The sequence below is a fragment of the Suncus etruscus genome, chromosome 1 (genome assembly GCF_024139225.1).
Source record: "Suncus etruscus isolate mSunEtr1 chromosome 1, mSunEtr1.pri.cur, whole genome shotgun sequence".
NCBI classification, from domain to species: domain Eukaryota; kingdom Metazoa; phylum Chordata; class Mammalia; order Eulipotyphla; family Soricidae; genus Suncus; species Suncus etruscus.
This window is the reverse complement of record NC_064848.1, coordinates 124,848,261-124,876,161: the sequence shown is the minus strand read 5'-3', so window position 1 is coordinate 124,876,161 and position 27,901 is coordinate 124,848,261. Positions and strand designations below refer to the sequence as shown.

At 35.2% G+C, this 27,901-nt stretch overlaps 1 protein-coding gene and 1 non-coding gene across 2 annotated transcripts in view; one reads left to right on the top strand and one right to left on the bottom strand.

Moving 5' to 3' along the window:
• MET (MET proto-oncogene, receptor tyrosine kinase) overlaps nt 1-27,901 on the bottom strand; it is an 811,679-nt gene that overhangs the window by 711,366 nt on the left and 72,412 nt on the right. The window lies entirely within an intron of this gene.
• On the top strand, nt 6,749-6,881 carry LOC126031190 (small nucleolar RNA SNORA51). Its single transcript, XR_007503249.1, has one exon. It is a non-coding gene; the product is annotated as a small nucleolar RNA SNORA51 (small nucleolar RNA).

The following is a 27,901-nucleotide window of genomic DNA, read 5'->3' as shown; positions in this document are numbered from 1 at the left end:
AGTTTTATGATTCAATAAAATCCTGTTTGTTTATTTTTGTACTGTTTTTTTCTGCCAGTGGAATTGAGCCTCCAAATACATCACTGATATTGAGGTTCTAATGTTTTCTTCTATGTTTTTTTGTTTGTTTTTGGGTCACATCCGGCTGCACTCAGGGGTTACTCCTGGCTCTGAGCTCAGGAATCGCTCCTGGCAGGCTCAGGGGGACCATATGGGATGCTGGGATTCTAACCACCATCCGTCCTGGGTCTACTGCATGCAAGGCAAACACACTACCACTGTGCTATCTCTCTGACTCTTCTTCTACGTTTTTATAGTTACAGGTCCAATATCTAAATTTTTCATCCATTTTGAGTTAAATCTTAGATAAGGATTTGAATAGGGATGAAGTGTTTTCACCTGACAATAAAGTGCTATATCTATATATTAAATGAGAACAGTATTAATAGCATTGAACAATATTCATCTTTATTTTGTCTTCTCATTTTCACTCTTGAGAAAAAAAATCTGAGCACAAAGATTGGTAATATACTTTAGAAAGCTAGATAGAGTTTTTTATTTTTATTTATTATGATTTTTTCTTTTTTTTCTTTTTTCTTTTCTTTTTCTTTTTTTTTTTAGTTTTTGGGTCACACCCAGCAGCTCTCAGAAGTTACTCCTGGCTCTACACTCAGAAATTGCTCCTGACAGGCTCTGAGAACCATATGGGATGCCAGGATTTGAACCACTGTCCTTCTGCATGCAAGGCAAACACCCTTCCTCCATGCTATCTCCGGCCCCTAAGGTAGAGTTTTTAAAGAGAGCTTAATTAATATATAAGTTAAAACATGAATTCTAAATTTCCTGTGTTGTATTTAATTGAACCACTTTGCTTTATTTCAAGGTCTAGTTTGGCGTAAGATTTTATATAAACTATTAAAAATATTTTTTCAGATACAATGCATTGTAACTGAAGGACTATTAGTTACACTTTTAGTTAGTTCTGCTAGAAGCATCCTTGTTTTACTTTCATGGTTTTTTAAGAGGTTACTTTTGAAACAGCACCACTCTTCTGGCTTCCATAGCTCATCAGAAGCTGAGTGGCAGAAATACCAGATCCTTCTGTGGTCTGTTTTTCTCTGTGACAGTTGTTCCTATTTTGTGTTTATTTCTCCTCTAATAAGGAGAAACTTTCATCCAGGGAGACGGACGGGTCACTTCTTAGCGTGCTTAAATGAACTAAGGTACTTCACCGGCTGGAAATTGTGACTTGTAGTTGAATTATTTTTGCACAGCGAATGGATTTCCTTTTGACATATTTTAATATACTTGCACACTGAGAGCAAGAGTGGGTGAACAGAAAACAGACTGTTTGATTAACCCAGCAGTCACCTTTGAGGTTTATACACGTCCACTTTTTTTCTTGCCTTTGTACATAATCCCAAGAGACTGGTACCTGGCTTTGCTCAGAATAACAAAGTCAGGCACAAATCTCCAAGCACAATTGTTAGCTGAATGCCAACTGTTTCTTCTCATGTCTCTTTCTCTCTCTTCTTTTTAAACTTTAACATTAAGAATTGTATCTCTATGGGTAAATCATACCAGTAAAGAATGAATTTTAAAAAAATTCAGACACATCCTCTGTGATTTACTAGACTTATTTTTATGACATGAAATCTCATGTAAAAATAATTTTACATATTTTTGCAGCTTCTTCCTCAAGTACATTAGTAGTGAGAAGAAAAAAAAATATGTTGCAAGCTTTTACTGAACTCCAATTTCAACCGAAAGAACAATTAGGAGAAAAAGAGAGAGGACTTCAACTTAGCCATGATGTAAGAAACCAGAATACACAGTTCCACATGCAATTTACATACAAACCAATGTTTCAGAGACTTTTTCCAGGAAGAGCAGAAATTTTTTCAAGTCAAATACCATCCTTTTCTAAGGTATGTATTTGTAAACATGTGTAACCTTAATTTAAAAATGAATTTGATAAAATTTCTTTAAAACATACATTTAAATTATATTCAAATTTAAAATAATAATTTGAAAAATCAGACTTCTTCCCAATTCCCTGTAAATGGCTCAGATTTTCAGCAAGTGGCATATTAAATATTGTATAAATTTTACGGTTAAACAAAGCAAAGTAAATAATTTTCTCTTTCCTTTCATTATTATAAACATCACCATCATGATAATATCACTTAGTCTTTTGCATTTAATACTTTCCAAGAAGTTTTACCTCAATTGATTTGACTATATAAATCATAGGGGTGCACCATATAGAAGGAATACTAAGAGAGATAAGATTTCTGAAATTATCCCCAAATGTTGAAAACACAAGTGTTATATGTAGAATGGATACCATCTTGGGTTAGAATTCTGGGTCTACATTGTTGACTATATCATACTGAAGTTTTTAATGCATCATATTAAGTTAATCATTGTAAAATATAATTATTTCAAAACAAGTTATAATATTTGATTGAAGATAAATTTTTTGTAGAGTCTATCTTAATGTGTGAAAGTAGTAGATATACCTTATGGATAGGAACATTAGAATAAATAATTTTAAGAGTCCAGTGTAACAATTATATGACAAAGATATAGTGATTTATTCAAGGGAGCACATCTAGTAAGTGGCAATATTTAAATTAATTTTTCCTGACTCATAGTGTATTTCTAGAATTTGGTTTAATTTAATTACAATTTGAAGACCTACTTTGACCAAGCTCTTCAACTATAATATAGGGGGAGAATATGAAAAAGGGAGACTTTGCTATAAAGATTTTATAATGGTAGGGAGAGAAAATTCCATGAAGAAAGGCTGTCTCATAAATATGGCACACCATAATCATGTATAGGTTTGTTGATATCATGAAATATTTGATATTGTGGAAACATTTGAGTTGGTCTAAAAGTATTGCTACATTAACTTTCAGGGAGTAGCATCAGTCATATTTGATGTGTTTCATTTTGAATCTGTTCTTAAAAATTAGACTGCGTCTGGTTAAACTTTAGCCACAAAGTTATGTTTATCATAAATTTTCTTTTTCTCAATTAAATTCATTTATTTTAGACAGTGTGGTTTACAGAGTTGTTTACAATACAGTTATTTCTGGCATTCAATATTCCAACACCAAACCCACCACCAAATGTCACCTCTACACCCACCCTCCACCAACCACTTCCTTAGTCAACAGTTTCCTAACCTCCTGAAGCCTGCCCCTTGGCAGGTATAAATAATTTAATAAACATTTCTTGGTACAACTAAATGCTAATGGAATTATCAAAAATATAAACGGTATTATAGAAAATTTGTGAAAATTGTCATATCTCATCATGGTTTTTTTTTGGGGGGAGATGATGCTAAGGGGCCACTCCTGGCTATGCTCTCAGAAATTGCTCTTGCCTTGGGGGATCACATGGGACACTGGGGATCGAACTGAGGTCTGTCCTGGGTCAGCCGCGTGCAAGGCAAACGCATTGTCTGCACTATTGCTTTGGCACCTCATCATGTTTTTTTTATGCCATTTTCTGAAGGTCTAGTAAGCTGTATATTTTGAGTTAAGCATTCTGTTGTTGATTTTGTGTGTTAAGGTTATGTGGCTTTTATGAAAATCTCACATCTAATTTGCTGTAATGGAAATTACATTCTAACGGGAAACAGGATTAAAACTGAAAGTGTTGTGTGGCCACTTATGTGGCTGAATGGTCTACAAATCTGAGCATCTAGGAGTAGGACTGGGGAGCTAATATTTTGACAGCTGAGTCTCAGAGGTAGCACTAGTAGGACAGACAGATCTGTGAGTGCTGCCACTAAGGGGCTTCAGCAGGTTTGGGGACTTGCCCACATTCCCTCGGAAGGGCCTCTGGGAAATTAGTTTGTGCACACTTGAGTTTTTCCTGTATTTGGGTGTCTAGAGAGTTAGATGAGTCTCTATCATTGTCCTCTTGTGCAGACATGGTGGAAGGTTCTGACTAGTGTGCATGACTGTCAGGGACTTTATTATAAACTTTCAAAAAATATTACTTCTTATTTGAAGAGGCATGCTAATATTCATTTTTATTTTTGGACTTTCCTTTGTTTATTGACCTTATAGTATCCTTTGGATGTGGTTTTATTTATTTACTTGTTTATTTATTTTTTTGTTTTGGCTACAGTACTTAAGACTTATTCCTAATTCTTCACTCAGGTATCTCTTGGCAAGGTATGTGTTACTGGGAATAGAATTCGAGGTCATCTGTGTGCAGGCAAGCACCCCACCTGCTATACTATCTCTCTGGCCTCAGAAAGTAACTTAAAACAAGAAAAGGATCATACACAATTGGAAGTGGAATTGAATCCAGACTGCCACCTATTTCCAGAAGAATTCCCTAACTATAGTAGCTTTATATAAAATGACAAAAAAAAAAATTGAGGTGATATTTGTTGATTCCAGAATATTCACTTGACAGAGGAGTCTCAGTGAAGGAGTAGGCAAGTAATGACTCCTTTTCATAAGTATAAGTAAAATCTACTTTATTATGTATGTGTCAGGATAAATTTTCTATTAATTAGTTCTATACAAATGTTGACTCTTGCCTGTCCCACTTCTATACCAGGATTAAGTTAGTCTCTATCCAGTATCACTGTGGTTTTGATCTTTTTGTCTTCTACTGAAGGAACTCTTACCCATATTGAAGCAAATTTCTGTGTTCTTAAAAGTACTGTGTTGTTTTTTATTTCTTACAAAAATTATAGCACCATGATTTACCAAGTTTTATAATACACTTGTATCAAACCAATCTCACGACTAGGTGACTTTTCCTCATCCAATGTCCCCAATTACCCACTCACCACCCTAGCCTGCCTTCCACAAGCAAAACAGTCACAAAGAAATTTTTTTCATTTTGTTTGGTACAACACAAAGGCAAATGGAACTATCAAAACTTAGGTCAATAAAAGTCAATTTGTGATAAATGTTATATCTTACAAAGGTGTTTCTGAAGTCACTGAGGAAATGCTAATGTTGATTGGTGCTAGTAGAGACTTCTGAGTTATTGTCTAGGCTTAGTGAGCTTGGTGGTCTTCTGTGCAACATTCCCATCAGATATGCTGTGGTCGTATTAGCCTGACAGTATCCTGACATTTGGAGGTTTTGCATGGCTGTATGATTCAATAGCTATAGAGCTGAACAGATTTGGTGAATTGGCAGTTTGATAAGGTTCAGTTGTAGAGCTGGGCAGTTACTATAATGGAGGGTGTCATGTATGGTAATGAACTATTGTGCCTTTAGGCAGAAAAGTGAATCTTCCTACTCCAAGAAGACCCCAAAGTTGCACCCTAAACATTGTTCTGAAAGATTCATTATCATTATATTCTTTTTTTTGTTTGTTTGTTTTTTTTTTTGGTTTTTGGGCCACACCCGGTAACGCTCAGGGGTTACTCCTGGCTATGTGCTCAGAAGTTGCTCCTGGCTTGGGGGACCATATGGGACACCGGGGGATCGAACCACGGTCCGTCCAAGGCTAGCACAGGCAAGGCAGGCACCTTACCTTTAGCGCCACCGCCCGGCCCCTATCATTATATTCTTTTATCAGTTAGCTATGGATGCCAGCAGGGTGGCAGGTATGGGCAGGGGCTCAAAGGTGTTGTGTGTTTTTAGGATAACACCTCCCTTGACCTTGATTATAGTGGTAGGCATGATCATGATGGACAACGGCCTAGTAGCAAAAAGCCCAAGTGATTTTTATCTAGTGATTGAAATTTTTGACTGTACCAACTCCAGCTTCCAGATGCTCCCAGAGGCATCCACAATAGTGAGGTCCTGCTAGACAGAAGAGATGAAAGTATATGCAGGCAAGAACTCTAAGACCTGGAATTGCTCAATTTATAATTATTTTGATTTTATTATATATTTGTTTTGGTTCTTACTCATTTTATTAAATAAAATATTTTTAATGGAAACATCACTTAAAGTTCTTAATTTTATAAGCTTTGTCTTGGGATGTGTCATCATTATCTTCACATTCTCATTAATAGAGCAGCAGGTATTTAGAGTTCATGAAATACTTGAGAAAGCCATCATGTTACATACTTTATATAGATTATAATTCTGTAATAACTCCATAAAGTAGTTGTGAACCCTATTTTTTTTTGTTTTGTTTTTTTTTTTTGGGCCACACCTCAGAGGTTATTCCTGGCTGTGTTCTCAGAAATCACTCCTGGCTTGGAGGACCATATGGGACACCAGGGGAACAAACCACAGTTTATCCTAGGCTAGCCTGGGCAAGGCAGATGCCTACTTCTTATACCACCTCTCCGGCCCCATTATTGTGAACCCCATTTTAAAGATAATGAACTGAGGCTCAAAAATTAAAAAATAATTGGTCTATGTTTGTAAAAATGCTGGTGGTTTTTACATTAATGTAGTTGGGTTTCACATCACAATACTTTTAAAAATAAACTGAACCATAACAAGAATATTTGACTCTTGTTAGTAAGAAGAGGAGCTGATATCAAAGGTGACTGAAACCAGGTTTTCAAATATCATTCAGAACTTCTCTGAATTCCATCTGTTTTTCTCTCTGAATTTTGGTTTTATTCTCATATTAGCTCCTTGCATTAATTCACGTAAACATTATCCTTAGAGTCTTAGTTATAGCCCCACAACCTAGAAAAATGGGAACTTAGAGTATAAGTATAAACAAATGTAAGATAAAATTTTCCAGGGTAGCATGTTCAATCTTTGGCCTTATCAGTAAAAACTAAAAATGTTTTCTTGGCCTCCCAATTCTTACCATAGGCTGTGTTCTTTACACTGACTGTATAAAAAGAGGAGGTACAGTAAATGCACCCCATATACACCTCAATTCAGGCCCTTTGCCTGGTCTGTATTGTGAATTGGGGGACAAAAAATGTTTTCTTTTTGGGGTATGTGTGGAGAGATGGAAGGATGTATGTTATTAGAAGTGTATGTGTATTTGTGTATGTATAGGGGGTGGAGTGTGGGGTGGGAGTCATGGTCTATAGATTTTGTCTTAAAGTTTTATTATAATTATCAATCATCCCAGTTGTGACTATTAACAAAGGAAATTCTGATGGTGCCTGATTTTATTATATTAGTTAATTTCCTATTGAATAGTACTTGTTAAACTGGTTAAATCTTCATAGTGATGGAGGTTTTTTTTTTAAAAATCTGATGTTATCTATCTATTATGCCAAAATTTTCTTTTAATAAATGACATGTCTGGCCCAGATTTAATTTCTAGGCCTAAAACCTTTAAATTTTATCTAAGTTAGAAAATGATGTTGCAGGTTGGAAATTAATCTGCCTCTAAAATTAAATAAAAATCAAAACACAATCAAACATTTTAGATTCTGTATGAGTGGTATATGGAGAAAATATATTATACAATGGGCATTCTTGATAACTCTATTTTGAGTTGCCACATGTCAATGTCTCATAATCTGGTCAATACTATGTGACATGATAAAAATAAACAAAAAATCTGAAGACCAGAATTTTGTTTATCTATATGTGCTCTGTACCTGATGTCTTCCTATAGGGTTTTCCTTGTTTGGATTGGTCATCAGACTTCCAATCAGTTTCCACTACGAGGTCTATGGTTAATAATATTCATGGACTGTTTTCTTGGCAGAAACCACATTAGTCCTCAATCAAAGAATTTAGGATGAACTCTCTCTTAGTTTGGGGAGGGGAGGAATTGGACCACAACCGGCAGAACTCAGAAGTTACTCCTTGCTCTGAGTTCAGAAATTACTCCTGGCATAGGCTAGGTGCATATGACATCCTGACCATGAGCAAACAGCAACAACTTGATCTAAGGGCATGTTCCCCAACCTCATCACCTAATGGTGAGATGAAATCAGAAGACACCCCGCCATTTGACTTGTACAAAAATCAAGACCACTAATTATAAAAGACTGACTGTAACAACTGTGACTGAGCAGAACTTCTGGAAACCATAAAGACTCTATCCTAGACTTTGTCTTAGAATCTGTGCAAAAGCCACGATATCTAATTACAGAAGAGTGATCTTGACAACCACAACTGTGTAAAAATTTCCTGGCACCATAAAAACAAAAACAAAAAACAAAAACAAAAACAAAAAAACCCTCAGAGTTTCACAATGAGCATGGCTGTGGCCTATAGTTGAACCCAATACAGTGTGCTTCAAAGATGGAGAAACCCTGTATCTCTTAGGCCAAGGAAATTTCCTTTCTAATTTCCCCCAATTACTGTGTCTATGCAAACAAAAACAAAAACAAAAAAAAACTTGCCATAGAGCCCCCTCCTATTTTTTTCTTTCTTTTTTTAAATTGGTGTGACTTTGGTTTTTGTCTTTTTATTTTCTTCTTTTAAATTTAAATTCATAGATTCTATAAAGGGGCTCATCCACACTTCTCTTTCTTCAGCAGAACCATAGAAAATGAATGAACTTGTTCTGCCTCATAAATTGAGAAAAAAAAGTGGATGGAACCAGGGACAAGCAGTCTCATGAACACTGAGTGGAAATAAAAAAGATCAGCTCTAAATACCGAACCCAAAGTTAAGGACAATAGAACCAAGAGACCCAAGCTACAACAAACTATATACAAAAGGGACTTGTTACACTAGCAGTCCAGGGGCAAAGAGTGAGACAGAGAAAGCATGCTTGGAACAGGAACTGAGGGAGGTCAACACTGGTGGTGTAATTGCCCTAATTCACTGTCACTAAGTACCTCAAAGATAACTGTGAAAGACTGAAATTCACATTGGTCTCAATAAACAAACAAACAAAAAAAGAAATTATTCCTGGCAGGCTCAACTAGGATGCCAAGGACCCAACCTAGTAGATAGCGCACAAAGCAAACACTTTACTTACTATGCTATAGCTTTGGCCTTAAGGATAAACTCTCTTTATGCTCCTCTTACATTGAGAGTCAGAAAGAATACTTAGTATGTCATAATATTTTATGCTGAAATTATTCATTATTATTAGGGTTCTACCTGGACAAAAGGCAAGAATTACTTGTTTTCACTCTATTAGGTTTTTGTACTTTCATAAACTCTGCACTTACTACTTACACAGATTTTCTCAAAACAGGAATTAAGACACTTATGTATATCACCTTGTTTGCCTTTGTCCTCTACCATTCTTTTAAAGAAGCATATTCTATCTTCTTCATCTTCTACATATTTCTCTTCATAATGTAGACTTCACTATTACTTTTCTCTGGGATCATAGAATAGAAAGAACAAAACAAAAATAAGCTTGAATACAGAGAAGGAAAAATTACAAGAGATTTATGTCAAGCATGTTAATTGTGATACAGAGGTATACTTTTAGAAAATGGGAAATCAGTTAAAATTCTAATCAAGCAATTTGTTACAGCATCGATAAAATTGGTGTGTGATATTGTGTGAAAATAAGTCAGAGAGAGAGAGAAGAACTGCATGATCTTACTCATCTGTGGAAAAGAAAAAGTCAAAACGAGAGACTAGTTAGTATTGAACAATGAACAGACTTTGACATTGAAATGCAGATTAAGTTACCAAATTGTGAGAGAAGCCTTGAGGAGAACAAAAGACCAGAATAGTAGAGACATAAATATGGTGGTGGAGAGTTATAGATACTTTGGTGGTGGTGGTATGGATGTGTGTGTAGAAATTCTGTATACCAGTACCACAAATGTTGACATTGTCATTCCTTAAATTATAATAGTTAATTAAAATATAATCATAGCATTATTTGTAAGGTATTTCAAGTTTAGATCTAATTTTCTAGTTGTGCTCTAAGTTTTTTAATTTATTAAATAACCAGTAGGATTTGGTCTTCTCCTTCAGATATAAATCTCATTTACATTTATGCTGAATAATCTTTTGAAGTTATCTATTTCAAAGCTCTCTTAAAACCCTAGCTCTTTAAATATATAAAACTCAGACTTAAAAAGAAATTATATCAAGTGGCCTATGCATTATATCTTAGAAGTCTTCAATTTCTAGTGTTGATAAAAGGGATAAAAATTTTAGAAGCTATAGAACTAAAAAACATAAAGTAATAATTATGTATTATCTGCAAAAGTCTTTATAAAAGCTGAATGAAGGTAATTCTTTCCACTAAAGTTTCCTTTTGTTACAAATATGAAGAATGCATAGTTCAGGCCTGAACAAATGGAGTTACTTCTGTCTGATGATGAGAATGGATGGACTAAAATAATAGCTATGGCTTATGTGAAGTTTATCCTAGTTATGTTCAACTTCATAATCAAGAAGCCTAAAGAAGACACCTAATTCTCATTGTGTTGTCTGAGTAACATTTATTATACACCTGAGACTCATAGCATCTAATATCCTGTGAAATAGCTTTATAGCCCAAGAGCTCACTAATGGAGGAAAATGGCTCACTGAAGCCAAGGGGGACAAGAGTAGGAGTCACCTGCCCCATAGAGGCCTAAGTATATGGCACTATGGCACTATGATCCTTATTAATCAGTCTCTGCTTCTGAGAGCCCGTCTTGATTTTAGGTAATGAAGCAGAGAGAATTACACAACCTTTTGGGTAATATATTATGACATTGGGAGAAGTTATAATATTAATGCTCTTCTTTGCTATCATTGGCCTATAATTTTAGCCTAATTTGCTTTACTTATCTTGAAATGTAGAAAATTGGTCACCTCTAACTTTGTAATCTTTCTACATAAATGTGAAGGTTGTTGTCCATTCCAATTTTCCTTGTCTGTCTTTTTTTTGAGGCTTTTAATAAATTATTATGATTCCCATTTACTTCTTCAAATTTCTCATAGCTACTTCAAAATACATCCTGGGAACTGACAAAGATATTTTTGTTGGAGTTGTAAAATACTGTGTACTCAACATGTAACTATTTTGCTTTTAGTGGCAAAAACTATCTTCATTTTCAATATTTATAGATATGTAAAGCTAGTCATATAGATGGGAATTATTTTGAGAACTGCCATTAGAATAATGATTCTATACATGTGAACTGTGTGGGTGAATTCTCAAACATGAATAATTGAGGAAAACAAGAATAGTACACATTTCTATTCCAAATTACATTTTGAAATATTAATGTTTAACTACAGAAGCTAAGAGTTTCAGTGGAAAATTTAAAGAACTATCTGTCTTGGTGTTTTGTTAATTATTTTAGCTTGCTGACTTCAACAGTTCTTATTTTCTTTCAACTTTATGAAGTGTAAGTTCAAGGCATTGTCTTTCTACTACTCTAGGGGAAATTTGTGCCATCTATTTCACATTGTATATGTAGCAGTTGAGGCAGAAAAACTTTTCACTTTGTGATGGCTTTATTAGAAAGAAACTTGTTTTTCATTTTCTAATTCTCAGTTAATTCCAAGTTACAAGTTTCCCTTTCCTGACTTTAAGAAGACCCTTTTGCACGTTCACCTTTTTGTTCTTTGTTGTTGTTCTCAGCCTATGTTTTCAGCTCATTGATTTTTTTCCTACACAGTTTGACACAATATCTAAAAATATCAAACCCATTATGTTGGGGATTATTAATTTGTTTAGTGTCTAATTATGTATATTCATTAAAAATATAAGCTACCAGGGAAGATGAACCTTTTCTGTCCTATGGATGCCATTCTGGAGGCTTAAAAATATTGCTAATTGGCTTTCCATAAAAGTGATTTGGGGGAATGGAGAGATAGTACAGAAGGGACAGTGCTAGCCTTACATTCAAGAGTCCCAGGCTCCTTACCCAGCATTCTATTTGGTCCCCTGAGCTTGTCTGAAGTGATTGATCCCTGAGTTCAGAGCCAGGAATAAGCCCTGAGATAAGCCAGTGTGACCCTAAAACATAAAACATCAGGGGCCGGAGAGATAGCATAGAGATAAGGTGTTCGCCTAGCTTGCAGAAGGATGGTGGTTTGAATCCCAGCATCCCATATGGTCCCCTGAGCCTGCCAGGAGCGATTTCTGAGTGTAGAGCCAGGAGTAATCCCTGAACAATGCTGGGTGTGACCCAAAAACCAAAAACCAAACCAAACCAAACCAAACCAAACAAACAACAACAACAAAAACAACATAAAATATCAAAGAAGACCCTGATTGCAGTGCTTCCCCCCATGACTACTTCAAGTTTTGTCAGACAAATTTATCTATACTCATAGTTTCAATAAACATATATAGTATTATATTAATTAATTAATTAACCCATAAATATTTATTTTTAGTAGAGTCTTATTCTGAGTTGAGTTTTTACATATAAAATAATTTTTTCTTAGAGACCTTTTCTTCAAACTCAGGGCAGCCCAAACTACATTAGGAAAGTTCTGCCACCCATGGCTTTACAAATAAGATAAAACAAAGCCATTGATCTTTCTTTACTGTTTCATACTTCAAAACTAGAATATTTATCCAAGAATTTGCTCAATTCTTAAAGGTGGGTCATCTTTTTTCTTTGTCATTCTTGCCTGTTATTATTCCTGCTGTTTCCATCACCTTTTGAGTCTCATGGTAAACAGTCTCAGTCTTATCCACTATTTTCTTTTTACTTCTACTGACCCGGTCAATGTCATAATTTCTTATCAACTTAAGTACAGCGTTGCACTTCAGTACCTATGCTTCTTGCCTTGCTTCCATTGAATCATTCCTCATGAAACATTTCCCAAACTTTTCACCTTGTAAATGTAACTGTGGCATCCTTCTCCCAAATAAACATGATGGCAAAGGCTTTTCAAGAACGTCCAGTCTCCTTTGATTCCAAACTCTTAAGTCATCTAGAGTTTGGATATAACCTTACTCTTTTTACATTTCTTGCTTTGAATCCTCTGTAGTGTGAATCAATGTCTGAAGTAGTAGAAGAAAAATTTCCCATCCCCTGGGGCTTCTCCATCTGAATAGAGAAATTATCAGAAGAAATAAAATTCTATGTCTTTCTAATGTCCATCTGTAATGTACATAATGTCTTTCTATTTTGTATGTAGTCCTTCCTCCTGTTATATATAACCCTTCCTCCCACCCTCCCACTTACCACTTTAGAAATAGTTTCCTATTTCACTCTCTCACTCCTAATTTTTAATTTCTTTCTATTTAACCCTTTTTAACTTCAGTTCTTAACTCCGCAGGAACCAGAACATTCCCTCAACCCCAACCAGCTGTCAACCAGCTCTCAAAGCTAAAAGACAGCTTTTCAGCCCACCTTGACCATCCCTGGAAGAAGCTGCCACTGCTGTTGCTGCTGATTTACTTCTGCTGGCCATTATCTCCCACTTCCCTTTAATGTAGACTATTGCTTGCTATCGGATTAGGTTTTTGAGAGACACCTAGCTCGAGGACTGGGTGTCCTTGAGGACTCGTGACTGCTGGGAGCCACTTTTCAAATTCCACAAGACCATGTCTTGGGTTGAAATTGTGCTCCAGAGTTATCCACCACCTCAGACTATTTCAAAAGACTTAAACGGAATATGTATATTTTCCTTCATATATTTCTTTAGATGTATTCCTTAACAATATAAGTATAATTTTTACTGAGTATTTCCTTATGAAGATATAGTTTTCCCCAATCCTTTTATGAATTTGTTTAATATAAAATTCTCGTAGATAAGTTTCTCTAGTGTTCCAAGTTCATGTTAGAACCAGGTTATAGGGATTGTTTAGCTTGTTATTTTTACTCTCATATGCACCAGTAGCATCATGTAGCATTGTTCCCTTTTGCATAGGCACATTAAGATGGGAAAATCCTACGTATAAAAGAAGTTCTTACCTGGGGCCGGAGAGATAGCATAGAGGTAGGGAGTTTGCCTTGCATGCAGAAGGGCGGCGGTTCGAATCCCAGCATCCCATATGGTTCCCTGTGCCTGGCAGGAGTGATTTCTGAGCATAGAGCCAGGAGTAACTAACCCCTGAGCGCTGCCAGGTGTGGCCCAAACCCTCACCCCACCCCCCAAAAAAAGAAGTTCTTACTTAATAGGGATAGGAACTAGTCAATTTTATATTGCATGGGGGCCTTTTACCCTGAACATTCTCCACAGTGACTTGACTTAGGCTTAGGTCGGTCAGACATTGGCCATTTATCACTGAATCTTAGATCCCATCTTGGAATCGACTCTGCTCCAGCACCATGAATCGAACTTCTACTGGGGAAGGCCCTAATGTTGCCCTGGCACTGACTTGTTCTGGACTGGGTTCATATGACATCTTGATGACTTGGGAACAGCAACAACTTGCTGTTGAAAAAAGAAAAAAAGAAAAGAATGGGGTTCAGGAGCCAATTAGTTTAAGGTGCATTGGTGGAAATAAAAAGACTAAATATCCAAACCAAAGTCAACAATAATAGAAACAAAAGACCTAAACTTTAACAATGTAAATTTAAATGGGCCTGTTATATTGACAGGTCAGCAGGCAAAGGGTGGTGGTATAGGATTCACTCTAGGAACATTGGTGGAGGGAGGATGATACTCGTGGTGGAAATGGTCCTGATTCACTGTATATCTAAAATTCAATTATGAAGAACTTGGTAGATTACTATGGTTTCAATAAAATAAAATTAAAAATTATAAAAATAGAAATAAAAGGGCCAGATATATAGCATAGCAGTAAGGCATTTGTCTTGTATGCTGCCAACACAGTATGGATGGTGGTTTGAATCCTGGCATCCCATATAGTCCACCGAGCCTGTTAGGAGAGATATCTTAGCACAGAGTCAGGACTAGTTCCTAAGTGCTGCTAGGTATAAACCTCCCAACCCCCAAAACAGAAATAAAAATTACTTAACAATATGTAACAAGAATTTACATAGCAGTTAATGCTAAAGAAAAATAGGTGAGGGGCCTGAATTGTAGCCCAGTGGTAGGGCATTTTCTTGCATGTGGATGACCTACAATGAATTCTGGTTTGATCCCCAGCATCTCATATGTTCCCCCTATTGAGGAGTGATTTTTGAGGCCCAGAAATTGCTCCTGGCTTGGGGGACCATATGGGACGCCAGGGAATCTAACTGCGGTCCATCCTGGGCCAACCGCATGCAAGGCAAATGCCCTACCTCTGCACAATTGCTCCAGCCCTTGATGCAGGGTTTTATAGTTTTCTTTGTATAGGTCCTTCACATATTTAGTTGACTCCAAAATATTTGAGTTTGTGTGAATGTGAATGGGATTGTTTTCTTAATGTCCATTTCTTCTCTATAATTATTGGTGTATAAGAAGGCCATTGATGTTTGCGAGTTAATTTTGCAGCCTGCCACTTTGCTATAGGAATCTATTATTTGTAGATGCTTTTTGGTTTATTCTTTAGGATTTTTCTAAATATAGAATCAAAAGATATTTCCTTTTCCTAGGATATAAAAGCCACACACACAATGGGAGAAACTATCCACCCAATACCCATCAGACAAAGGCTAATATCTAAGATATGCAAACTACTGACAAAACTTTACAAGAAGAAAACATCTAACCCCATCAATAAATGGAGACAAGAAATGAATATACAATTTCTCAAAGAAGAAATACAGATAGCTAAAAGGCATATAAAATGTTCCACATCACTAATTATCAGGGAGATGCAAATCAAAACAACAATAAGGTACCATCTCACACCACAGAGATTGGCAGGCATCACAAAGAACAAGAGCAAGCAGTGCTGGAGAGGATGTGGAGAGAAAGGAACTCAAATTTACTGCTGGTGTAAATGCCATTTTGTCCAACCTTTATGGAAAACAATATTGATATTCCTCGATAAACTGGAAATTTAGCTCCCATATGATCCAGCTATATCATACCTAGCAACACAAAAATGCAATACAAAAACCCCTTCCTCACACCTCTATTTATTGCAGCAGTCAGACACACACACACACACACACACACACACACACACACAGAATAGTCTCACTTATATATGGGTTTTAAGAAAAATAAAGGACATCATTGTAATAATGCTCAGAGATGAGGGTCGGAAGGGCTGGCTCAAGATATGAAGCTCACCACAAAGAGTGGTGAGTGCAGTTAGAGAAATAACTACACTAACAACTACCATGCCAATGTTAATGTGTGAGAGAAGTAAAATGCCTGTCTTGAATTTAGGCAAGTAATGGGGGAGGAGGGAGATGGGGAACATTGGTAGTGGGAATGCTGCACTGGTGAAGGGGAGTGTTCTATTTATGACTTAAATACAACTAAAATCATGTTTGAAATCATGGTGTTTAAATTAAGATCTTATAATGTAAAAAGAAAGAAAGAAAAGAAAAAAATAACTGAAGAGGGTGTTCTTTTTTTATGACTGAAACCCAGTTACTTACATGTTTTAATCATGGTACTTAAATATATTATTAATATATATGATAGAAAAAAGATAAATTTCTTATATTGAGAGGATATAGTAAATTATAAACTTAAATCCTCATAATTCTTCACATACTATATTTTTGTAGGTCATTGAAGGGAGATCAGTCATTATTTTCTTGATTAGGAAAAGACAATATCTAGGACATGGCCTAGAGCTTCTTTGAAGCATTTAGGTCTTTTAGTGCTGTTAAAATAATCCACATCACTTAATCTTTCTTAGGTGATAGAACTTGCATCTTTATATAGTGTCTGAAACTCAACTGATCTTTAGCTCTCTCTACCAAGGTGACTTCTACTGAAAGAGATCTAGTTTGAGCAAAGTTTATAAGATTTCTTAGAGAAGACTGATTCTACACCTTTTAGACAATGCCCCCATTATGCTATTTCCCTGTCATTTTCTGAGTTTGGCTATAGCTAGAGCCTATATATAGAAAAATTGTGATTGTATTCTCTATCCTGAATTCTGTATTCTCTTTTTTGTTATAGCATTTGATGGATGATTAAAATTTAAAAACAAAAACATGGTAGTATTAATATTTTATCTAAAAATTAAAAAACATTTTCAATGTTCACAGGTTCAGTAGGAAGCAAAGCTTATAATATTCCTTAAGAATAATTTTGGAGTCTGCTCCAATAAATGAGCGAATATTCAATTGAGCTACATTTAGCTTCATTCTTCTGACATTTTTGAATGGAGAGATTATTTCTGTCTAAAATTTCAGAGCTCTTTTTAGCAAGATCCAATTATAACTTTTAATAAAATGAAATTTATTTATTGGCCCCTATACACTATACCTTATACCTCTCCTTTGCCTGCTCAAACAGCACAATTTTAAAAATAGAATTTCCTTTGCTTGTTCTTGATTAAATGCAATCTTCTTTATCCAACCAGTTATTACATCTGCTACTGGGGAACATAGTTTAAATACTTAAAAATTTTAATCCTTAAATTGAATAAAGTGCGAAAACCATAAGTAAGTTAAATTTATTTAAATGATTGCTTTCTGGTTCTAACATCATCTTTTCATCTTTCATGAATGTTGGAGTATATTGCAATTGCCTTTCCCTTTCCTACTGTTATTAACTTCCCCCCTTATATCAGGAAAAGGATCTTGCTTTCTTTGATTCTCTTATTGATATTTTAAAAGAACCTTTTCCCTTTCTTGCTGTTTCTCTCAGGCACGTACTATCTCAATTGTACTGTGTCATTCATAGTCAGTCTTTGTGTCCATTCTCTTATCCCAGCCTAGATTTTTCTTTTTTTTTCTGATGGGGAGAGGGGCCGAAAGTAGGGGTACTAATATAGTCTTCCCTCTTTCACAGTCCTTAAGTAAGGCTTGCTCCTTTCAAATAGAAATCGCAATTTATAGCAAAAGAACAATGTTTCTTTGTCTCAATTAATTAAAGCCTTATGTGACACTCATCTAGAGATTTTAGAATAGAACTTCTAAGTAACTAATAATTGAGCAATCCTGATCTTGGGCTTTGGTCACTGAAGATAAGGAAAGACATCTGCTTCAATACCCCCATCTGGCTTTTACACATGCATTTCAGACTCAGTATGATCTTGTTCTTTCTTTTATCTCTGTCCATCTGCTTATATGGTCTGTTCCTACCCTAACATATTTCCAGACCCTCGCCATAGGGCAAAACTGCCAAGCAATTATTTGTTGAGATAGATAGCCTACATAATACTGTAAGTGACATCTGTTCTGTAGGAAATCCCTCCCTTGTGGCAGCAATGTCATATTGCAACTCATAGGAATATCGGAATTGACATACAGGAACCATTGAATGTTTCATCTTATCCTAAATTTTCGCTCAGAGAGCAACCAATACCAGATGCTTTAGAGGGCCATGTAACCCCATGACTCTTTCTCTTGTTCTCTCTACACCTATGTAATTGGCAACACACTACACTATGGGGAAAATTTCTTTCTGACCTCAGCTGGCAACCAAATTATGCCCTAAGGCATGAATATTGGCATATTTTACAGCTTATTGTAGTTAGGATTGTGAAAATGTAGTGTTTTTCATATTAATGTTCTTACTAGATTGTTTAACCTAAATAGTAGCCTAAAAAAGAAACTCCAAGAATTATTCTTAATGAGTTGTTATTTAGCAAAATTACTATGACAGATGAACACTTTAATCTTTAAAGATCATTGATCCCTAAGTTCAGTTATTGGTTCTTCTTTAAACTATTTCAAATATAATGAATATACTAGTCTGTAGTTCATAATAGTTCCAGACAAAATTTTGTATAACAAAAACTATATTGAATGTTTCTGAATAAATATCCAATTTGATGAGGTAGGCAAATAAAACACAATCATTATAAAAGTATGAATAAAATATACAAAGTAGGTATGTATAAATTTCCACTTAATTATGTTTTCCGAACCATTTACAATGATGCTGTTTCTTTTTTGGAGCATTGTTCTTGAACATTGGATGAAAACATGATATTTAAAAAGTTAGGGTAGTATAGCAAAGAAAGATTTTTGTTTTTGTTTTTGTTTTTGTTTTTGGGCAACACCCGGCAGTGCTCAGGGGTTATTCCTGGCTCCAGGCTCAGAAATTGCTCCTGGCAGGCACGGGGGACCATATGGGGCACCGGGATTTGGGGCGCCGGGATTCAAACCAATGACCTCCTGCATGAAAGGCAAATACCTTACCTCCATGCTATCTCTCCGGCCCCCAAAGAAATATTTTTAAAATTAGAGTTAAAAAACACAGCTATAGGGCTGGTGAGATAGCACAGTGGTAGGGCATTTGCCTTGCAAGCAGCTGATCCAGGACCTCGGTTGGTTCAAATCCCGGCATTCCATATGGTTCCCTGTCGTCTGCGCACACACACCCCCCCCCCCCCCACGTGCCTGCCCTGAGCGATTTCTGAGCACAGAGCCAGGACTAACCCCTGAGCGCTGCAGGTTGTGACTCCAAAACAAATAAACGAACACAAAAATACAGCTATATAATTGTATTAACTCAGTTATTTTAGTTGAGGTAATAGAAAACTGTAAACTTTTACTAATAAGCTATACCAGTTATGTATTATTGTAATACCTAAGCTTTGCGTACTTATATTTGAAAACGAGCATATATGTATGTAAAGCTATAAAAATTGGTAAGCAAAATTGCAAAAATTTTGCCTCTTATGATTCTTTGGGTAAGCAGCATAGTCTGAGTTTATTTAAATAATAATTTGCTATCTATTCTTCTTACTATCTCATAAATATTCTGGGACTGAAATATAGAGCATTCTCATGCAAAAACCTAGTTGTTAGTTGTCTATAGGAAGGACCAAAATATTTTTAGTTGCTTATGAATAACTTGAAACTATATGTACTTATAAGTCAATGTGAATAAGAGCTATAATGTGAAGTAGACACAGTAGTTTTTGAAAATATTCTCACTTATGTAATTTCCACATACTATTATTTGGTATAATCAGTTTGCAGATACACCATTCTGGTATAAGAACCATTAGTAGAATATCATACTGAATTCTTTAGATCTGTGAAAAAAGAGAATTTTGTAAATAGCACAAAGATCAGTGAAAATAATTATAATACTTGTTTCTTATTTCCATATATTTAATCAGTCATTTATATTTATTCTTTGCTTTTTGTGCCTTCCCCCATCCTTGTGTGCTCAAGGACTCTATGGTGATTGAACCAGGGTTTCATACATGCAAAGCATGGACTCCAGCTAGCTCCATGACTTCTTTTTATATATTTTAGATATAAGTTCTTTGTCACCTGTGGGTTTTACAAATATTTTCTCCCAGTCTAAAAAGAAATAATTAATAAAAAAAACTTTTGAGAAGATTTCTATAGGACAAAAAGTTCTAATTTAGTAAAATCCCAGTATGCCAATTATTTCATTTTGTTTACTTTATTATTTTTGGGGGGGTCACACGATGTTGCTCAGGATTTATTCCCAGCTCTGTGCTCAGGGAAAACGTTTAGTAGTCCTTGGAGGAACATATATGGAAATGGATTGATGATTGAATCTAGATTGTCTTGTTTAAGTCTTAGTCCTTGAACTATCTTTCCAACCTTGACATTTATTTTAATGTATTGGTGTAATGTTTGAGATGTACTTTTATATATTGTTCAATATATTCTGTAACTTTTGTTAAGGATTTTTGCATCAAAATTCATGAAGGTATTCTTAGGTACTTCCTTTTAGGAAGGTATTCCTTCCTTCCTTCCTTCCTTCCTTCCTTCCTTCCTTCCTTCCTTCCTTCCTTCCTTCCTTCCTTCCTTCCTTCCTTCCTTCCTTCCTTCCTTCCTTCCTTCCTTCCTTCCTTCCTTCCTTCCTTCCTTTCTTCCTTCCTTCCTTCCTTCCTTCTTTCCTTCCTTCTTTCCCTCCCTCCCTCCCTCTTTCCCTCCCGCCCGCCCTCCCTCCCTCCCTCCGTCCCTCCTTCCCTCTCTCCCTCCCTCCCTCCCTCTCTCCCTCCCTCCCTTTTTTATTTCTATCTTGGGGAACCATATGTTGAGTTTGGGATTAAACACCAGTTGCTGCACAGAAGACATGTACTATCTTTAGCCCTGATCTTTAATTCTTTTTATCAGTAATATATTTGTCATGATTTTTCCCTATAAAATAGATATTTTTTGTCAAGTTGAGGAAATGTCCCTTTGTTTACAGTTGGCCAAGAGTCATTATTATGGACATAATGTTAAATTTTGTTTTTTTTTTTAAAGAATGATTCATATAATGTATTTGCTTAGTTTGTTCAGTTGATGGATTGCATTAATTGATTTTCAATTGTTGATTTGGTATTGTATATTTAAAAAAATATATTTTTTTAGTTTTTGAGCTACACCCAGTAACTCTTGGGGCTACACCTGGCTATATGCTCAGAAATAGCTCCCGGTTTGGGGTACCATATGGGATGATGGGGGATAGAACCACAGTCTGTCCTAGGTTACCACTGCTCTGCCCCCCTTTTAATTTTTAAATTTTTATTTAATCACAGTATTTACAAAAATTTTCATACTGGGTTTTCCATCATAGAATATATACCACCCTTCTCCAGGTCAATTTTCTACCACCAATGTCCTCTTTTTTCCTTGCCCCAATTCAGACCCTTGCCTGTCTCTCAGACAGGCATTTTGCCTCTCTTCCTCACTATCATTGTCACAGTTGTTGTCATTGTAGTTAGTGCTCTATGCAGTCACTGTTTTTTGTGGAAAGCTTCATGTCATAAGCTGGTCCTCCCAACATTCAGCTCTATTTTCTATGGATATTATTGCTGTACTGTCTTTTATTTTACTTATATTCCACAGGTGAGTTAGGCTATTCTGTTTGTCCTCCCTCTGGCTCATTTCCCTCAGCATAATAGTATTCATGCCAATCTGTGTATAGGCAATTTTATGATTGTGTAAATGTACCATAGTTTCTTTAGCCACTCATCTGTTGTTTGGCACTGATTGTTTTAATATTCTAGCCATTGTAAATAGTGCTGTGATAAATATAGATGTGCAGAGGGCATTATTGTGTTGTCTTTTTGTGTTCCTAGGGTATATACCCAGGAGTGGTATTTTTCGGTCATATGGGGTTCAATTTCCAGCTTTTAAAGGAATATCCATACTGTTTTCCAGGAAGGTTGGATTAGACAGCATTCCCATAAGCAGTGAATAAAAATCCTTCTCTCCCCGCATCACAAAATGCACTGGTTATTCTTATTCTTTGTAATGTGTGCCAGTCTCGTGGCATGATTATACCTCATTGTTGTTTTTATTTGCACTTCTGATGATTAGTGAAGTGGAACATTTTTTTCTTGTGCCTTTTGACCATCTGCATTTCCTCTTTGAGGAATGTCCATTCATTTCTTCTCTCCCTTTTAAAATAGGGTTAGATATATTTTTCTTGTTAAGTTCTGTTAGTACTTTGTATATCCTGGATATTAGCCCCCTATCAGATGTGTTTTGGGTGAATACTTTCTCCATTTCCTGGGTGGCCTTTGTATTTAGTCACTGTTTCCTTTGAGGTGTAGAAGCTTCTCAATTTAATGTAGTATCATTTGTTTATCTCTGTTTCCACTTATTTGGACAGTGGTGTTTCCTCCTTGAAGATACCTTTAGTCTTAATGTCATGGAGTTTTTTGCCCAAGTTTTCCTCTATATACTTTATAGTTTCAGGTCTGATATAAAAATCTTTAATTCATTTTGATTTGACTTTTGTGCATGGTGTTAGAAGTTGGTCTGGTTTGCTTTTTTTTTTGCATTTGTTGACCAGTTGTCTCAACACCACTTGTTGAAGAGACTTTCCTTGCTCCATTTTACATTTTGCCCTTTGTCAAATATTAATTGATTGTATGTGGTTCCTTTTCTGAATACTCAAGTCTACTGCATTGATCTGAGGGTCTATCTTTATTCCAATGTCATGCTATTTTGATGACTATTTTATATCACAGTTTAAGTATCAAATATTAAATTAAATATAACAATTTTATATCACATTTAAAGTTAGGAAAAGTGATGCCTCCCATCTCTTTTTTCTTAGGGTTGCTTTAGCAATTCATGGTTGTTTGTTCTTCCAAATGAATTTCAGAAGTGTTTGATTCACTTCTTTGAAGAATGTCATGGCTATTCTTAGAGGGATTGCATTATTGTTTCTAGAAACTTTTTGGTAGTCTTTAGAGTTTTCTGAATATCTATCATGTCATCTGTGAAAAGTAAGAGCTTGATTTCTTCCTTTCCTATCTGGATGCCATTATGTATCTTTTCTTGCCTAATTGCTATGACAAGTACTTCCAGTCCTATATTGAATAAGTGGAGAGAGGGAGAAGCCTTGTCTTGTGACAGGTTTTAGAGGAAAGGCTTTCAGTTTTTCCCATTGAGTATAAAAAATATAATAAAATAAAATAAAAATATATATGCCAGGGCTTGAGGTAAACAGCCTTGAATATATTGAAAATAGTTCCTTCCATTCCTATCTTGTTAAGATTTTTATCATGAATAGGTGTTGGACCTTATCCAATGCTCTTCTGCATCTATTGATATGATCATATGGCTTTTACTTTTTCTTTTGTTGATATAGGATATTACATTGATTGACTTGTATATGTTACACCATTCTTGTAACTATGGGATAAATCCTACTTGGTCATAGTGTATGAACTTCTTGATCAGATGTATCCTATTTGCCAGAATTTTGATAATTTGTGTTCACCAAGAATATTGGTTTGAGACCGGAGAGATGACATGGAGGTAGGGCATTTGCCTTGCATGCAGAAGGATTGTGGTCCTAATCCCAGCATCACATATGGTCCCCTGAGCTTTTCAGGGGCAATTTCTGAGCATAGAGGCAGAAGTAACCCCTGAGCTCTGCTGGGTATTACCCAAAAACCAAATAAATAAATAAATAAATAAAAAGTTATTAAAAAAAAGAATATTGGTCTGTAGTTCTTTTTTTTTGTGACATCTCTGTTTTTGTATCAGGGTGATGTTAGCTTCATAAAAATTATTTGGGAGTATTTTTGTTTCTTCAATGTCCTGAAAAGCCTGAAAAGTATTGGCAGTAGGTCCTCTTGAACGGTTTTAAATAATACGCTAGTGAATTACTCTAGGCATGGGCTTTTGCTTTTGGAAAGACTTTTGATTACCATTTTGATTTTTTTTTTACCATAGTGATAGGTCTGTTCAGATATGCCATACCATGTTGGTTTAAACTTGAAATGTTATAGGAATCCAAAAATGTATCCATTTCTTTCAGGTTCTTGTGATTTGTGGCATAGAGTTTCTTAAGTAATCTCTGATTACCATGGAGTTCCTATAGAGTCTGTAATAATCTCCCCATTTTTATTTCAAATTTGGTTTATTAAGTTTCTTCTCTCTTTTTGTGAAATTGGCTAATGCTGTGTTGATCTTGTTTATTTTGCATAGAACCAACTCTTGCTCTTTTGATCTTTTGGTTTTTATTTTTGAATTTTTAGTTAATTAATTTTTGCTTTAAGATTTATTATTTCCTTCTATCACTTATTTTTGGTTAATTTTTGTTGTTCTTTTTCCAAATTTTTAAACTGTGCCATTAAATTATTTCCTTAGCCCTTTTTTTCTTCCTGAATTATGTTTGTGAAACTGTGTATTTTCCTTATAATATCACTTTTTCTGTGTACCACAAATTTTGATAATTTTTGCCTTCATTTTTGTTTGTTTCAAGGAATCTTTTGATTTCCTCTTTGATGTCATCTATGACCCACTTATATTTTTTTAGTAGTAAGTTATTTTATTTCCATTTGTTAAAGTTTTTTCTCTGTGTCTGTGATTCACCTCTAATTTCTGTGAATGATGATATGAGAAGGTATTTCTTACAAATTTTATCCTCTTGATTTTATGGTTGTATGTTTAATAGCCCACCATGTGGACTATCTTAGAGAATGGTCCATGTACATTGGAGAAGAAAATGCATCCAGTTTTCTTAGAATGAAGAGTCCTATATGGCTACTAAGCCATTCTCTTTCATGTCTTCCTTCAGAGCTAATACATTATTGTTGGTTTTAGTTGACAATCTGGTTGACCTATCAAGAGGTTATAGGGTGGTATTGAGGTCTCCCACTATTATTTTGTTGCTATTGATGTCTTCTTTCAGATTTGACAACAATTGTTCTAACTATTTTGCTGGTCCCTCATTGGGTGCATATATGTTTATTATGAGTGTGATTTCTTCCTGGTGCACATATCCCTTGATTCTCAAGAAATGTCCGTTTTTGTCCCTTATCACCTTATTAAGTCTAAAGTCTGTGTCATTTTATGTAAGTATGGACACTGCAGCCTTTTCAAGGGAGTTATTTGCTTGAATGATTATTCTCCATTCAACCTTTGACTCTTTGTTTTCTCTGACTATTCAAATGTGTTTCTTGGAGCAGCGAAATGTTAGATTCAATGTTTCGATACATTTTGACGCTCTATATCTCTTAACTAATGCATTTAGTCCATTGACATTGAGAGACATGATTGTTATGGGACTTAGTGTCATCTTTTTGTAAAAGTTTGGTGTGTTTTTTTGGTTCTGTATTGCCTTTCAAAATTGAATTTGAGTCTGTAAAGCTCCTCAGTTGTCTGTATGTGAAGTGTTTATCTTTCCTTCAAACCTGAATGTAAGTCTGGTTGGGTGAAGTATTGGCAAAACTTTCATTTTATTGAATTTTGTCACTATATCCCACCACTACATTTAGGCCTCAAGAGTTGTTTTTGACAAATCTACTGTAAATCTTAAGGATGCTCCTTTGTATTAATTTCTCTTTTTGATATAGCTGCTTAGTATTCTAATTTTTTTTCAGTATTCTATTCTTATCTGTGGGATTCCTCATCATGACTAAGATGTGCCATAAGGTGCTTTTCTTTGGATCTCTTTTAACCAATACTTTTTGAGCATCTAGTATTTGGTTGCACCTACTCTTTAGCTCTGGGAATTTTTCTGCAATTATATCCTTGACTGTTGATTTTTTATGGACATATTTTTTCCTAGGCCTCTGGACCTCTAAAGATTCTTATATTGTTTCTACTGAGTTTATTGCAGACCTCTATTTTTATCTGTTCACATTCTTTGAGGAATTTTTCCATTGTCTGATCACTTGCTATATTCTCTATTCCAATATCTTCTGTTATATGAAGTTTTACGCATATCATTTTCCATCTCAATAATTTTGTCTTCAGCATTTGTTACTCTGTTGATGAAGCTTTCCAGTGAGGTTTCCATTTTGACTACCAAGTTTTTTAGCCCTTATATTTGAGTTTGGAGTTTTCTTATTTCTACTTCAATGTCCTCTTAATTTTTATTTGTGGTTTATTTGGTTCATTCCATATATTCTTTTGAGTTCCTTGAACATCCTCCAATTTTTCTCTCTAAAGATTTCTCAGAGATGCTATGTAGGTTACTGGTAATTGTTGGGTCTTCATCTCTACCATCTTCATTTTCTATGCATGGCTTTGTTCTGTGATGCTTTCCCATAGTGTCCTTCGTAGTGTGTGTTTTTTTCCCCTACATGTTGTGATGGTGTATATTGATTATGGGATAAGAACAGCCATGAAGCAAAAACGGAGCAGCTGCACTCCTCTGCTTCTGTGTCTCTGGGAAAAAGAAGCCTGTGTTCCCTCAGTGAAGGAGGGGCCTCACCTCTCATCTTAAATTTGTCCTTTGGGGGTATCTCTCTGTTTCTCAGGGCTTCTGCCAGTCTTAACCCATAGATGGAGTCCCTGCTCTATGTGTCTCTGGGCAGGAGAAGCCTGTGTTTAGTCTTGAATATCTGAGTTTAATTCCACTTGCTTATCATGTGTAGCTATTTTAATTCACTGTTAAATTCAATTTGTTAATACTTTGTTGAAGACATTTTTAAATATACGTTTATATATTGATTTTTATTTAGAATGTTAGGAGAAATTCCTTGTTTTATTTTTTGAAAGAAATTATAGAGAATTGGTACACTTTTGTCACCAGTGAATCCATCTAGGCCTAGAGCCTTTTGTTTTTATGGTTTATTAATTATTGACTTAATTATTTTTAATTAAAATAATTTAAAATAATTATTTTCTAAATGAATACAGTTTTATTAAATTGGTCTATATCTGGGGTGATAGAGATTGTCTGGTGGGCTGGAGCACATGCCTTGCATGCAAACAAGCTAAGCTTGATCCCAGATACTGCATAGTCCCCTGAGCAAAACTAGACAATTTCTCTGAACTCAGAGAAGTAGTTGACCCTGAACATAACTTGGGTGACCACAAAACAAAGTAAAAAAGCAGTTTCTATTTCCTCTTTCACGAACTTTTTCAAATTGTAGATCTTCAAGTTATAATTAATGTAGATTATCAAATTTGGGAATATCACTAATTCAAGTATTAACCTTTTTTTAGATTGAGTCCCCAAGTAATTCTCAGGAGAAGACTAAATGTTTACATTTCTAGGTGAATATTATAAAATTTTAAAATATTGGAGATTAAAAGTAAGTTTGTGTTGTCTCATTGTTCTCTTCTTCTTTTGTGTCATTTTTCTTTTTAGTTTTCTTTCTCTTTTTTGCTTGATTATTTGCTCTTAGTAATGCTCAGAGATTCTCTTGGCTTGTTACATCGAAGCTTCCCACTACTGTATTTGTGTGACCACATAGTGCTTCGGATCAAATCTGAATTTGGCATTGAATTTGACCAGCCTCTGGCCCTGGAGTATAAGTTTGTTACATATTTAAACTCAGAGATTCTTTACTCAGTCATATTTATTTACTATGCTAAGCTAGTTCCCAAACTATTCTATCCTTTTTTAATTTTTTGATCGTTAAGATTTCATTTTTAGTGCAATTTTTATCTTTGTTTATATTTCTACCATTTCTTGCATACTAGCTGCTTTTTCTTTTTCTTTTTTTTCACAAATTTGTTTATTGCTATATTTCTTTTTATTATTTTAAAAGTAATTTTGCTCTCACTTGTTTGAAAATATATGTATTACAATAAGCTATGTCAATGTATGATACATGCTTTTTAAATAAAGTAAATTTGAACAAAAAAGTGTCTGTTAAGATGGAAAGCTGGTATGCTGTGTAGGTATAGAATGGACTCTGAAGGTTGATGGATGGAGATTGACACAAGTAGTGGAATTGG